A 15,394-nucleotide genomic window follows, 5' to 3' on the forward strand; every position below is an offset into this window, starting at 1 on the left:
ACTCCTCCACCTTCATATGTCGGCGTGATGTACTCTGATTCTGACACAGAAGGAATTTGATGAAATGTTCTGAATAATATCAATCCACAATTTTAAGTTGTGATGAAGCCTAAGAATTCAACTCAGCATTAGTCTGGGGAGTCTGGTCTGTATTTACAAGAGGCGCGATCAACGGGCATACAGTAGTTCAAATGACTCTGTACCCAATTGGATAGTCCTTCAACCAATCAGACCAACGATCCACGTGACGTACTTTGCAGCGAAAACTCCAGACAGGAAACTTGTCAACAAATGTGTTGGTTTGTAGCATTGATCAGCGGTTTGCAGAAGCACTAATGGCATCGAGTGATTTTTGCAGGTTGTGCAAAAAAAAAAAAAAAACCTGAAAGTGAGTGCACTGTAAAAAAAAATCCCGTAAAAAAACGGTAAATCTCTGGCAGCAAAGTTTCCAGACGGGTTCCGTTAAATTACAGCAAATAACCATTTCACAAAATTACAAGCAAAAACCGTAAAAATACAGAATTGACTTTACGGTCAAAATTAATTAAATTACAGTACATTACTGTTAATAATGGCTTATTAAACCGTGGAAAAACGGATAAATTATGTCAAATTACATAAAAAGAACATTTAACTTTAAGGTTAAACTGTAAATTTAGGGTTTTATAAAGTTATTTTATAATAATGCTCTGTCTATCTACAGTAATTATCTTTTAATATATAGTTTTTCTGTGTAAAATAACTATGAATATATGTATAAAAATGTAATAAGTACATAAATTCAAATACAAAGTTTGTATATTTACTGTTTTAATTTTTGCAGATCCAGTTTCACAACTTTGACCAATCTCTAATTAAGTACTTAATAATAGCAAATTTACAGTCAATTTCTGTTAAATTAACTAAATGTACAAGTACGGAATACCTGCACATTTACAGTATTACTCATTAAACAAACACAGAACATCAAGATACGTGAATAATAGGAACATGTAAAATAGAACAAGTAAAAATATCCACATTAAAAGACAATTGCTGTATGCTTTATACTCTAATATAACTTATTTCAAACATTTACAATTACATTTTATCCAAAGTGACTTAAAATTAAGAGAACAATAGAAGCAACAAGTGCAGTGACAAGTCCCAGTTAGTGTAGCACAGTGCACAATTATTTTATTTTTTTATTAAAACAAAGATTTAGTATTATTGGGTCAAGTGTTTATGAAAAGATGGATCTTTAGCAGTTTCTTGAAAATGTGTTGAGTTGGGCAGGTCATTCCACCAGCAGGGAACAGTCCAGGGAAAGGTCAGTGAAAGTGATTGTGTGTCTCTTTGGGATGATTGCACCACAACGCGCCGTTCAATTGCAGAACACAAGCTTCTGGAGACACACAGATCTGAAGCAGTGAGTTTAGGTCTTGCTGCAGCATCTGGATCAGTTGCAGAGGTTTGACTGATGCTGGAAGGCCTGCCAGGAGAGCATTACAATAGTCCAGTCTGGATAGAACAAGAGCTTAGACAAGGAGTTGAGTGGCTCCGATAGGAAGGGCCGGATCTTTCTGATGTTGTAGAAGGCAAATCAGCAGGATCACACAGCAAGGATGGATTGGCTGAAACCATAAGCAGTTCTGTCTTGGCAAGGTTGAGTTGAAGGTGAAGGTCATTCATCCAGCAAGAATTTTCCATCAGGTAGGCTGAGATAAACGTCAGATCCACTGGCTGGAATGAAAGGTAGAGATATGTGTCATTAAGTGAAAGTCATGTTTCTAAATGACAGAGCCTAGTTACACTACCAAAAAAATAAATAAAAATGTAAATAGATGGGTGGAATCTAACACAATTGTGGTCTTACTGTACGTTCACACCGCCGCCGGCGAGAGCGGCAAAATTCGCTCTCGCCGCCCTGCCACCGACGCCGTAGAAAGATTCGGGGACGCTCTGACATAGATTAGAATGCGTGATTTTTTTCCTCTCAGCCGGAGGACTTCTATATTCCGATTGGTTGCCGCCGAACCGCGTCATAGCTTATTACCATAAAGTTGACTTGATTTCAACTCCTCTCGCCGCTCTTGCCGTCCAAGACGCGCCGCCTTCGCCGGAGCTCGCCGCCGGCTCTCATTGAAAACAAATGGCTTCCGGCCACTTTGACGCTCTCGCCGCCGGCGGTGTGAACGCAGTTACTGTAGCAAAACCAAACCTTGTGCAGCTCCAGTGGTCTCACAAGGATCAAATGAATATTCACATGAGAAAATATACAGTGTAAAACAAATGACATTTTCTGCCACTTTTAGTGCAATCATATGGAATCAGAAGACTCTGCCATTACAATATTTTACTATTTTACTATTTTACTTTTTCCCATACCTTGTTTGCCATGATCATTCTGCTTTCCACTTGACCTGAAATCACACAAAAAAAAAAATATATATATTTTTTTTAACAACTCAGTATTACATTTACACATGTCAGAATATGTTCCACTGAGACAATGCAAAACCTCAACTGACTATGATCTGGAAGCTGAGCAGGAAAGGCTAACAGTGAAGTTTTGAGCTGAGACACCTAGGGGTGTAACTTTCTGTTCATCTGGATCAATGCAATTTTCATAACCAACGATCAAAAGTATCCTATGAAAAAGGCTACTATGATGACCCCAGGCCATCCAAAATGTAGATAAGTTCATTTCTTCATCAGAACACAAACATTCTATCAACTTTTATTTTATAAGCCTAATATATGCACATGCATTCTATAGCTAACGTTAAGGTTACGTGTTGGCAAGCAGATGCAGCCAGAATTTACAATTTATCATGATGTGTTCATATTCTAGTCTCATGTGCTTTCCTGTATCATCAAGTACAGTATTTACTGAATTCGTTTTCTTAACAGTCTTGATAGCCACGTTAACCCTTACGAAAATTAACTATGGTTTAACCACACAGAAAAAAAAACAAACAAAAAAAACATGGTAGGCCTATTTGTAGTATAACTGTGGTTATTAAAAATGGTAATAAAAATCCGCCAAAAACGTGGTTACTATAATTTTACTAACTTTATAATTAAAACCAAGGATATTTTTTAAGAGAAGAGTTTTCAGCTTCCAGACAGTGTTTCAAAATGTCCCGCCATTTAAGAGATTGATTGACAGATACTATCGCGTATTAACGAAGATTTTATACACAATTAAACTGACTTTGATATGTATAACAAGTCTACGAAAGCTCGTTTTAGGTCTTTTGAGGTGTTGGTTCAACTGATCGTTCTTAAAACAGATGAAAAATGTAAAGACGCATGCTACATTTTCAGTGTTTTGCCCTCCAGCTCTCGCCAGTTAACTGAACATCATACATGCTAACGTTAGCTTGAAAACTGTAAACGTAACACAAATGTAATATAAAATATCGTTCACACATGTAACTTAGTATAATGAGACTCTTACCTCAGCCGCTGATCGGTTGGCATGATGTCCGCCGTGACGAACAAGGCTCACTGAAAAGGGCGTTTATTTCCGAAGAATCCAACGGACTGACTGACTGACAACAGGACTCCTGCTCACGGCTGCTCTTGACGAATACGATTGCTTTGAACCACTGTTGATCTCACAATCCACTTCACGAGAATAGACTGAATTCAAATCTCCCGCTTGCCCAAACTCCACTGATCAGCTACAGCTAATGTTAACCGTTGTGGGCGGGAGTAAACAGCGGAAATTAATTTGAATCTGCGTCATCGCGCGCGCGCACTCTCTCACACACACACAAAGCCCTGAATGTGAAGCAACGGAGATTTGGAAAAATATTCATAAAATATAACATGAAATTATGGGAGAATAAGACAATGAAATAATGATCAAAATGAGTATAAAATAAAATGTGAAATAAAAAATAATTCAATACAGGCCTACTGTAGCCTATGTAGGGTACTGTATGTACAAATACTATTATTTAACCTTAAAAAAGCTCACATTAACCCCCACATGCTTAATAATCTGTAAGGAAAACATATTGAATAGATGCTGATTTCCGCAGTTATACCTTCTTTTCTTTGTTTTCTAATTTCACAGAAAAAATCTGTAAAATATTACTTTATAATTTCTGTAAAATTACACATAACTCTGTAAAAATACAGACAAGTTCCTTTTAAAAAACGTAAAATTGCTGTAAAACCAAAATACAAGCAATTACCTGTAAATTTAACAATGGACCTTTAAATTACAGCAAATGCCTTTTATTTTACAGATATTTGCTGTATAATGACAAAACGGTAAAATTCTGTAAAAAAAATACAGACAATTACCTGTAAAATTACACTTTTTTTTTACAGTGTGGTATTAACACCCACTCGAGCAATTTGTTTGCTAAACTAAAGAAGCCATTGAGCATCGTCGAGAGGTTAAAAGGAATTGGATTGGATTAAACCTGCCAATAGCGCGCCAGGTGGATAAGCCAGATTGTGCGATTGTCCCCACAAATTTGTAACGGAAGCAGGATAGAAGAATACAGGTTTCCAGCCTGAGCTGCAGGGCGACATCTAATCGCTGGCCGATCGGACTGGGTTTACCCAGTCTAGCCTAGAATCATAACCACACCATAGGCCTATTGGTCCCCGACTGAGCCTGGTTTCTCCCAAGGTTTTTTTTCTCTCCATTTCTGTCACCGGATGGAGTTTGGGTTCCTTGTTTTATTGCAGTTGAATTCTGTTTTCATCATTGATCATTATTTTCCCGTTTATCACTGTAAAGCTGCTTTGGAACAATCTGTTGTATAAAGTGCTATAGAAATCATACACCATACAATACCATAATTCAGAGTTGGAGCTGAAAAGGATAGAGTTTGTCTAATTTTTTTTGCCAATTCAGTTGCCATTTCTGTTTTTGTGCTGCCTCTGCCTATAAAGTAGGCTACTTGAGATTTTGAATGGCATTCACACAAGACTGTAGCAAAGTACCATTAGCACCATATGGCTTAAATAATTAGATATGAAACAATATAGGTTAAGTGTACCAAGCCCACCAAAATCTAAGTCTAGGTTTTTTTTCGTAGATATTGGCATGGTTTATAAGAAAAATAATTTGTTAAAATGCAAGATTTATATCTCATTTGAAAATGTATTATTTAGTTGATGTAGATTTTAATATAAAATTAAGATATTTTATGAATAAAGTCAGAAGTCTGGCATGGGCTTCACTGGTACTTTGGCACAATTTAAGCCCGCATTTGTTCCAAATAAGCCCAAATCATGATTGATTCACAAAATATAAAAAATATTTTATTTTTAAGAAGTAAAACATCAATATATTTATTCAGTGACAGTGAAGTATTAAAAAAAATCCTTTTACTAATGTTTGATTAGAGCCTTGGGTGGGATGGGTAGGTGTTAGTGCCTGGGGGTCCAGGACGGTGGTCTGGAGTCTTAAGTCGGCCTGACTCAGGAGTTGGAGCTGGAATCAACCGGGTGTATCTCGAGAGCCAAGCCGAGTTAGGACTCTATACTCTGGGCTTAGGGGGGTCCGAGTTATGACCAAACTTGATTCCCGAGTTATGCCTGGTCAAAAATCCACATGAAGTTACCGTATCTTGGGAAGAAAGCCAAGTTGGGACTCCATACTCCCGGCACATGGGGCGCACTGGGTGACCCCTCCATGCCCCGAGTCTGGAGCCCCAACACTGCTTGGGTCCAGAGTAAAAAAAGTAAAAATGTAAGATATGTTTACAAAGACATAAGAGCTTAAACACCAAAGTTTGTGGGTGTCTTTGTGTGAGGGCCCTTGAGACAGCATGCATATGAGTATGGCTAACTCAACATTGCCAATTGTGATTGGTATGCAAAAAAAGAAAAAAAAGTCAGTAACAAATCACTGGATTAGTTAAAATAATGAGCTGCATAAAATATGATTTTCTCTTTTTTAATTTGAGTTGAAAGTGGCCTTAAAGGGTACATGGGCACACTTGCCGTATATGGGTATTTATCTCACATATTTTTTAGACAACTGGATGTGTTTCTCCGCATGATGTTCTATTTTTTTATTTAAAAAATCAAAGTGGACTGTATGTATTTATTGCCAGTGATCAACAGAAAAATATATTTCTTTGTTAATCAAAGCAGATGTGAAGCATAGCATCCAATGTAAGTCCTATATTTCTGCAGTATTTCCTCATTTCTATAGGGCCTTTAATGGGCCTTTACATGCCATAAAGTGCGTATCATATGCACGTGAAAACTGTGTATCATATGCATATAATATGCGTATAAATGGCACGATACATAATATTCGTTGTATAGAAACGCACTTTCATGAGATCGGGCTACACAATTTAAAAATCTATTAAAATTAAAACCTTTATAGGTAGAAATAAAAGTTTATTTCTATGTGAAACTGGTAAAATCATGGTTTGATTGATCTCTAGAGACCAAAGACTCTGTAGGTACTTTAATTTTATCATTTACTCACTCCAATACAGTAGGTGGCGGTATGCAGCTTTACAATGGTCAGCAACCAGCCAAAACACTAGAAGAAGAATCTTAAATATTTTGCGGCCGCTGCTTGAGATCAGATTACACTTCACACACGAAAGGGAACAGACGACACGCACTTTCTCCTGCTGCTTCATTTAAGCTTCATATTTTACCTCATATATAAGGTAACTTTTTAAAACAAAATATCATATTCAACAAACTATAATATTACCCTAGACGTTTAGCCTACTACAACTTAAAAAAAAAAAATTCTAGCATGAATGATTTCGGTTATCTCAATAATACAAACCTGAATCACTGCAAACTTTTATGTTTTCACTGGAAATACAACAAACAAATGCTGTAAAGGATTAAATGCGCTTTGTTTGTGCTTATTTGTGAACTAATTTACCACAAAAAAAAAAACTTACATTGTAGTGTGTATCTATTAACATCAAAGATTCTTGAAACGCGATGATACCAAATGTGTTTGGATTGGTGTTTTTTCGTCCGTGATCGAATCATGAGACGAATCACTGTCACGTGCTGCGCTTTAGCGGGGGTTTTCCTGCATTCAAAGACTGCGGGCTGCGAAAGAGAATATTATTTGCTAGACTTTAATGAATGAATTCGTCCTTCGCCGAACAATGTGGAGCGGAATGGCTTTCGTGAATGAAGATTTGCTGGACGACGAACGTGTCCTCAATCAAATGCCTAAATACTTTGTGCAATAGGCTTTCATTTAACTACTGTTTTCAGAAATAGTGAGTGCAAACAGCCACTAATCCAGAGGTAGATTTGTCACATAATCTCCTCGCGTTGCTAATTCAGCAAGTAATCCCGTTATCATCCCAGAAATAAAAAATCGCTTACAATCCATTTGTGTGAAAAATGTAGCCTATAAAATAGATTTTTTTCACACAACTGGATTGTATGAAAATTTGTATTTACCAAATTATGTGAACTGTACACTATACATATTAAAGTAATGTTATGATAAGCTCAGTGTTGATTTTTAGTAATGGAATCATGTACATGTAAAGATAGATATTAAGAAGCTTAACTGTCCCACTTTACCAGTATTCACCCTATAAATTAGGCTATATATTTGAAAAAGTTAAAGATTCAGAATTATTTCAATCAGGCCAATATACGTATATTGGCCTCATTCTTGACTCCAATTCTTTACTCTTGTCTAAAAGTAATGAAAATGAAGGTTTTCCTTATAAAGCCTTAATTTAAGTTTATTATTTAAGATTTTATTAATTTAACTTTAAAAACTGCGAGTTTATTGTACAATCGATACTATGTGCAAGTGAATAGCTTTTGTTTTATCATAAATTCTAGTAGGCCTACTTTCGATTCCCTTTACTGTGGGCAGAGACTGAAGAGCAGGAAATTAGATCAAAGCGAGCGTGGAGTAGTAATTAAGTAAGTAAGTAAGGTAAGTAAACTCTAGTAAATCTAGATTCTCTTTTAACTTGGACAAGGTAAGATTTCCATGTATAAACAATATCACCATTTCGAATATAACCTTGGAATGTCTCTGACTTCTTAAATTGGGACCTATTGACATGCGTTAAAACTGCTAGGCTGTAAATTTAACAATCTTGTGCATCATCTAGAAGTTTTATAAGAATCACTGTCATGGTCGTCTCCATTGTATTAATGTTACAGTATGAATTTGGTCCGTCTTGTGTGTCGTCATAAGACAGCCCTGGCGCTCTTACACTATTACAACAAACCTGCGAAAATAAATTCAAATGCGCATTACTATATTATAAAGTTGTCATTATAATAAAAACTGCATTATATTTCATTTCAGTTGTTATTTTTAACCTTTAATAGTACCAGCTAGCAGGGCTATTTTCAGCATTACTTGAGAATTTCTTTCTTGAGAAAAATGAACATGTATCTACTGTACTATTTATCCAATTAAATCGATATTGAATCAAGATCGGAATCAAACCACAAGAATTGAATTTAATTGAAATTGTAAAATTTGTATCAAACAATAATAAAAGCAGTAGCCTACCAGTCATTGCACCATGTAAACATGGTAACATGTTGTCCCTAAACTTAAACTTATGTTTAGTTAGGCTACCAAATGTTTTAACATCACAATAGCCTACTCTTATAATTGCGATGAAAGTTTTTCTCTTTTTTTACATCTCCCCATAATTTCGAATAGCTGTATGCTATGCTACTATCTAAGCTAACTAAAAAAATACTAAGAACGATAAATGTTTAATTTCACAAGACCTCGGTTTAACATATTATCCGAAGGATGGAAAATATAGCACTTAACACTACAGCTACTGTTTACTGTGACATACAAAACACTTCTCTTGAACTAACTGAAATTAAGCCCCTTTATATATTTTGAGTTTCGTGTTAATAGCTCAAAGTATATAAAGCGTAAACTGAAAATTCAACTGGATAGCTCTAAAACTGGCAACAATTAACAGTATTGTACTTGTACTGTATTTTCTCAATACATACATTCATTCCCTCTCAGTGTTTGATTTGTTTTATAATAACTTTATTTTCATAGCACCTTTAAAGGAGCTTCTCAAATCGCTTTACAGTATAAGAAAATACAAGTCAAGTAATAAACAAAATAAATCAAACAAAAGAGCAGGCCTATTTGCTTTGCTGCATCCTGTTTGGTGTGATAGGACCATAACATTGCACTTACCTGTCCTTTTCATGATTTAAATCATGATAGAAAGCTCTAGAGTGGTAAGCCCGTAAATTCACAGTTTTTCCCCCCAGGAAACGATGGCTTGTTCATTGAAGACTGAAGTTGAAGAGGGACCCTTCAAAGATCTGCAGCAGGTAAGGTACCTTAAAGGGATACTCCACCCAAAAATGAAAATTCTCTCATCATTTACTAACCTGCAGTCCCATATGCATGACTTTCTTTCTTCAGATGAAAACAAATGAAGATTTTTAGACAAATAATCCATCTCAGTGAGACCATATAATATTTAACGGGACCCCCAAAGTTACATGGAGTGAACAGTAATCCATACAACCCCAGTGGATGAATCAGTCTTTTGAATCAAAAATATAGGGGTGTGTGTGAGAAATTCATATATTTTAAACTTTACTTCTTTAAACGGTCACACTGCACTTTTCGTTCCATTGACTTCCATTTATAAGCATGTGGATGCGGGAGACATGGAAATGCAAGCTCATGCAAATTATTTTGATGATTTGAGTTTAAATATGGTGAACTCTACCCTGCAAATTCATGAAAATGAAAGACATGTGACTAATAGAAGATTAACGTTTCACAGTTTGACCTCTTAGCTGCAAACTTGAAATCTGCAAGATTGCAGCGAAGTGCATGCTATTTTTTTATGACTGATGCAATTTCTGTAGAAATTTCACATGCTCAAAGTCTAGTGAAACCCATAGACTGTAAAAAATATGGACAAAGCGTCTGTGATGTCACTCATAGACTTTCTGAAGAACGGTTTTGTGGGGGGTATGGGCGGCGCCATCTTGGAAAATCTTATAGCAGAGCAACCCATTTTATGTACAATATTTCAATACATATGTTCAGAAAGGATACAGAGGTGGTATGATGTGTTGTGTCAGATCATGGCCGAGACGTCAAATTTCAGGAATTCCACTCGGCTTAGCCTATGCTCGTTATCAGCTGTCAATCAAGCTCATACATTTTATATCTAAATACGATCTAAACGAGTTAGAAAAAAATGCACCCCCCTCACAGTTGTCAGGCACTCAGAACCTATCGAAAAATACAATAAAAGTCCATGGGACCAATCTGTAAAAACATGAATTTATGCTGTGAAAACGGACATTTTAACATGGGGGTCTATGGACATTTGTTCCCTTTTGGGACCTGCCCCTAGCGGATTTTCGATGTATTGCAGTTTTTCGCACTTCCGGGTAGGCTTCATTTTTCAGATTAGAATGTTGCCGCTTGGTGAGACCACAGTTTAAGCCGGTAATTCTGGCCAACTGTCAACTCTGGGATATATTTATTATTTTTCTAAAAATCTACATTTGTGTTCATATGAAGAAAGAAGGCATACATATGGGACGTAAGGTAAGTAAATGATGAGAGAATTTTCATTTTTGGGTGGAGTATAACATATATACTTATAATGAATCATCATTTCATTGCAAACATTTTTTCATTGTTATTCACTTGAATGTCTGTTTGAACATGATGGATTGTTTATCTGAATTTAACAGAGAGCAGAAGAGCAAAAACACAATTTCAGGTTTCGTTTTGACTCTTATTCTAAGGTAGTGTCTGTGCCATGTAATACATCCATGACTGTTCTTGATGCTCTTATTAAAAGAGACACTTTCAAGAGGAATGAGAATGTAAGGGACAAAGAGAAAGAAATGGTCATCCAGAGATCTGACGGCGCTGCTGTGAAAACAGATTTCCCCTGCAGTCTTGTTGACAAAAATGAACTATTAGAAATAACCTTCATCAAAAAGGAAAAAAAGGCTTCTACAGAGCAACAGACACATGAAGATTTTCCACTCCACAGACAGACAGACTTAATCACCTTTAAAATCAAAACAACAGGAGGGAAAACAGTGAAACACATAATGAAGAACAATGAATTGGCAAACACAGCTGATTATGTTTGTGTTTATGCATTCAAAGAAGAGGAAGTCGAAACTGCTCTTAGGCGTGATGGACGATTCATTGATAAAATATTCCAGAAACTCTGTCTCCTCTCTCAGGAGTATAAAGGTGAAGCAGAGAAGAGTCAAGGATCAATGTATGAAATGTCTGACCTTGCTGAGGATCTTAATCAGAAGACATTTCAGATAATTGCTATTGATGGCAGACGGCATGAAACCCAAATGAAACTAACTAAAACCAGCAGTGTACCAAATTTACCTTCAGCTGCTGATTCAGAAAAAAATGACCTATGCCAGCATCCCACTAACACTGAACAAAAAACAATTCAAGAGAGAAAGACAAGATCCGCAGGTCCTTCAACTGAAGGGAATGCAACTCAGAATACTTATGGAAATTCATTCTTTACTGACATTCAGAACATTCTGCAGACTGTATTGAAAGATGTATTGAATCAGCTACAATGGCAAAAGAACCCCAAGCTTCAAGAGTTATTGCAAAAAGAATATGATAAAGGTGTTGATGAGTGTTTCACTGTGGTGAACAAAGTGAGGAAAGTCATGGATCTGTCTGACTCTGTGTGTGTGATAGTAATTGATGGTTTTGCCAGAGGAACCGGCTTCTTGACAGATTCATCCTCACTAATGCTCATGTTGTTGAGGACTTTGTTTATTCTCCATCGGAGGTTTCTCTCACACATAAGCTTTCAGTGACTCTGACAGCTGTGTTCAATCATGAAGTTGTCGGATCTGAGACAATAAATCTCAAAGCAAAGAGTGACCTTATTGCTTACAGATATGAAAAAGATGAGAAGCTCAGGTGCCATGATTATGCTCTTCTTGAATTGGAAGCTGCACCTAATAACTGCACTGAATTGCTCACTTGTTATAAGCATGGCCCCTCTCCTAACAGTGGTGGGATCTACATTGTAGGACACCCGGATTGTGGGGTTAAAAAGATGGATCTCTGCTTCATCATTGGGATTGAGAATCAACTACAGAGTATAAACAAACACAGATCTGAGAATGTGTCCTGTCCATATGTATCATGGCAATGTTGGCCAAATCTATACAAGAACCAGATAACTTATAACTCTTGTTTCTTTCATGGATCTTCTGGCTCCCCGGTGTTTGATGCACACGGCAATCTGATTGGCATGCACACTGGTGGCTTTCATTACAAAGAAGGTGAAAGAGATAGAACCCAGCAAACATTTGGACGTTTAATGTCCGTTGAAAAGACGTCCGTCCGAGACGTCCCGTCATGGTTGAAAAATAGTTCCAAAATGAAAGTTGAACCGACGTCTTTGACGTCGTCTGGCCGTGAATTCCACGTCTTTTCTGCGCGTCCTTGGATGTCTAAATGGGTTTATTTTTTTAGTTCTTCTGGATGTTTATAAGATGTGTTGCTGCCAAATGTATGTGTATATATAATCCTGCATATAAAATAATCACACCCATATTGTGTAACATCGTGAAAGGCAATCATTTAGGCTATTTTTACACATCTTAACTTGACAAAGGTTCTAAAAAGGTCCAAAATCGGTCCGGTCAGACCTGGACGTCTATAAAACCGTTTAATCACGTGTACATCAACACATTATTTGTGGACAAAAGCAAAAAATTGTGCTATAATTTCGCATAACATTTTATTGTGAATATTACATTTGAAATGTCTTCCAGTTGTTAAACAGCTATTATTAAAAAAAAAAAAAAATAGAAATAGTACAATGTGGTAAATTCTGTGGTAATGGCATTTTCTCTAACAGTTTCACATTAAGGTTAAGCAGACATTAATCAAACCAGAATATAACAAAAGTACAGGAACAGTCAACGCATTCTATTTTTAGAGTCTTTCTATAATATGCCATCATTGATGAATAGAAGTCAGAGCTGTGGCAGTACTAAGTTTCAGTTACTAACAGTCTTGCATTACTGTTAAACAGCCATAAATAAAAGTTTTTAGAGTCTATGAAGTTTGTTTATGGCTTTATGGTTTTTGTTTTGTTTATGGCTCATTTTTTAAATCCACCACCCTCAGCTGTTCCTGGAGCGTTCTTCAGGTGTTCCTCCACTGCTGCATCTATGTCTGAGTCTGTAGCATTTGGGCTCCACCTCATCACAGCATCTGAGGAAAGAGAATATGGTTTAAAAGAAAAAGGCTAATTTCTAGGTAAATTACGTACTTTTTTTTTTAAAATGTCGGAAAATAACCATGTTATTTTACTGAATAAACGGTCCGTGGAGCACAAACGAGTTGCGCAGTTTCGTTCCGCTTTCATTTTTAATTTTTTATTTTTTGCGATGTTTTAACAATGTTTTAACAATGTTGCGGTCGCGCCAGCGCGACCTATAACAAAATTTGGTCTCACCGGCAGAAAAAATTAGCCTGGTTCTACCAGACTCTCGTACATAAATGTAAAATTAAATAAAATAAAATTTGTACAGAGAGTCTGGCCCCTCTCATTGACAAGCGTTAACTTCATTGAAGGCGGGTACTCTGTTGAAACAGAGAATGTCTAATGTTACATTTATAATACAAAATGTACTTACCCAACAGCAGATTTTTAGTAATTCGGCAACACACCAATGCACCCTCAAATCCTGCTCGCCTCGTGGTTGTAGAAAAACGGGAAAATGGCTATCGCTTTATCGCGAGATAATATATCATATCGCGGGATTTTGCAATATCGCGAGATTTGCTACAACATCCCGGTGGCACAGTTTTGACGTGTAAAGCAGTGTACGTCTTTTCAAAACCTCTTAAAACTACTTGGGGCACTTAAATGAATTATTGCAGTATCAACCAAGGTGTAAGCATAATACTTTTGCATATTTCATAAGGATGTCATAGAGGGTCATGATGGACTTAAATGCACGTGTAAAGGACGTCACCTACTGGACGTCCACTTAAAACGACTTTAAATGCAGTGGCTTTGCAATCAATTAACCACACTGGGCACTTTGTGATTATAATTTATTTTAAACAAGATAAAGTAAATATATTTACTTTGTATACAAATCGTGTATTTCATAAAGATAATTCCTGGTTTTTTTTCTGTCTTGCTTGACAAGACGTGTAAAAGACGTCAGTGGACGTCTTCACAACCTCTTAAAAACTACTTGGGCAATTAAATTAATTATTGCAGTATTAACCATGCAAGGATTAAGCACAGCTTTTGCATATTTCACAAGGATTTCATAGAGGGTCATGAATGCACGTGTAAAAGACGTCACCAGGTGACGTCCTCTCACCCGATACACTATATATTGAACTACACGTAGCTAAAAGTCAAAATAACAATTATACATGCAACCCCAGAGAACTGTAGACATGTACAAATGTATCTGAATGCATTTTTAGGAAATGTTCTGTGTTACATATTTTTACCGATTTATGCCGTCCTACCGCGACTATTTTTGGCCAGGGACACGACATTGCCGTCGGACCAATGTTTGCTGGGAAGTGTTATAGAGTTTTCATATTCCATGCAGTCCATCATGGAAAGCATCATCACACAGGTCAAGACAAGAAGTGACATCATACAATTACTAAAAAATGAAAAATTTAAACGTATACAAGAAAATTTTAACCTTGGGGAAATTGTGGATACATACGGAGCAAACATGCCCGTTGAGGAAGAACAGCAGACTGAAGTCGAGGAAATGGAAGTAAACTAAAGGGACACCTGAGCCTTGTCTCCTGATTGAAGACGCACCAATCCATCAGGAAAAATATCTGACAGAGATTTGTCAATCCCATATTTCCATGTATTCAAGATTGAAGATTTTTGTTTTTTTTTAATAACTTTTTAAATAAGGTCATTTGATGTGATTCTGCAAATTCTGCGTGATCAGCGTAAAGATTTACTGGAAATAAAGCAGAAGAGAACGCAGAAAGGTTCTTCAGAGCTGAATATGATAAAAGTGTTCCCCGTCCTCATGTCTACATGGACATTTCTTTGCGAGGAAGTTGCTTTATCAGAGATTTTTCAGTGTCATTATAGGTTTTACTTTTCATATCATTTGTTGAGATGATTGCATGTTCAACAGCAGAAGAAGTCAAGTAACCCACCAGCAGGTGATTGTGGGATTGACGTGTCAAGAGAGAGGAACAGTGAAAATGATTCATTCATTTGAGGCCAAAAATATAGACCATTATTTTCTTTACTGACAATTTTTTTCTGTAATTGCTCACATATGCTTGTGTATTCATATTTCCATACTCATTTAACAAATCATTAACTCATAAATTATTTATATGCATTTTATATATTTACATTTATATATTTACATTATT

At 36.4% G+C, this 15,394-nt stretch overlaps 2 long non-coding RNA genes across 2 annotated transcripts; both read right to left on the reverse strand.

Annotated features, from left to right (window-relative positions):
- Nucleotides 1-806: 806 nt before the first annotated feature.
- LOC311084062 lies at nucleotides 807-3,560 on the reverse strand. Its single transcript, XR_014606421.1, has 3 exons — nucleotides 3,443-3,560; nucleotides 2,368-2,402; nucleotides 807-1,722 (listed from the first exon to the last, which is right to left on the reverse strand). It is a non-coding gene; the product is annotated as an uncharacterized lncRNA (long non-coding RNA).
- A 9,511-nt stretch (nucleotides 3,561-13,071) lies between these two features.
- LOC311084063 lies at nucleotides 13,072-13,702 on the reverse strand. The gene is made up of 2 exons (XR_014606422.1): nucleotides 13,648-13,702; nucleotides 13,072-13,222 (listed from the first exon to the last, which is right to left on the reverse strand). It is a non-coding gene; the product is annotated as an uncharacterized lncRNA (long non-coding RNA).
- Between the last annotated feature and the right edge of the window lie 1,692 nt (nucleotides 13,703-15,394).

Source organism: Abramis brama, assembly GCF_963993115.1.
Source record: "Abramis brama genome assembly, chromosome: 5".
Taxonomy (NCBI): domain Eukaryota; kingdom Metazoa; phylum Chordata; class Actinopteri; order Cypriniformes; family Leuciscidae; genus Abramis; species Abramis brama.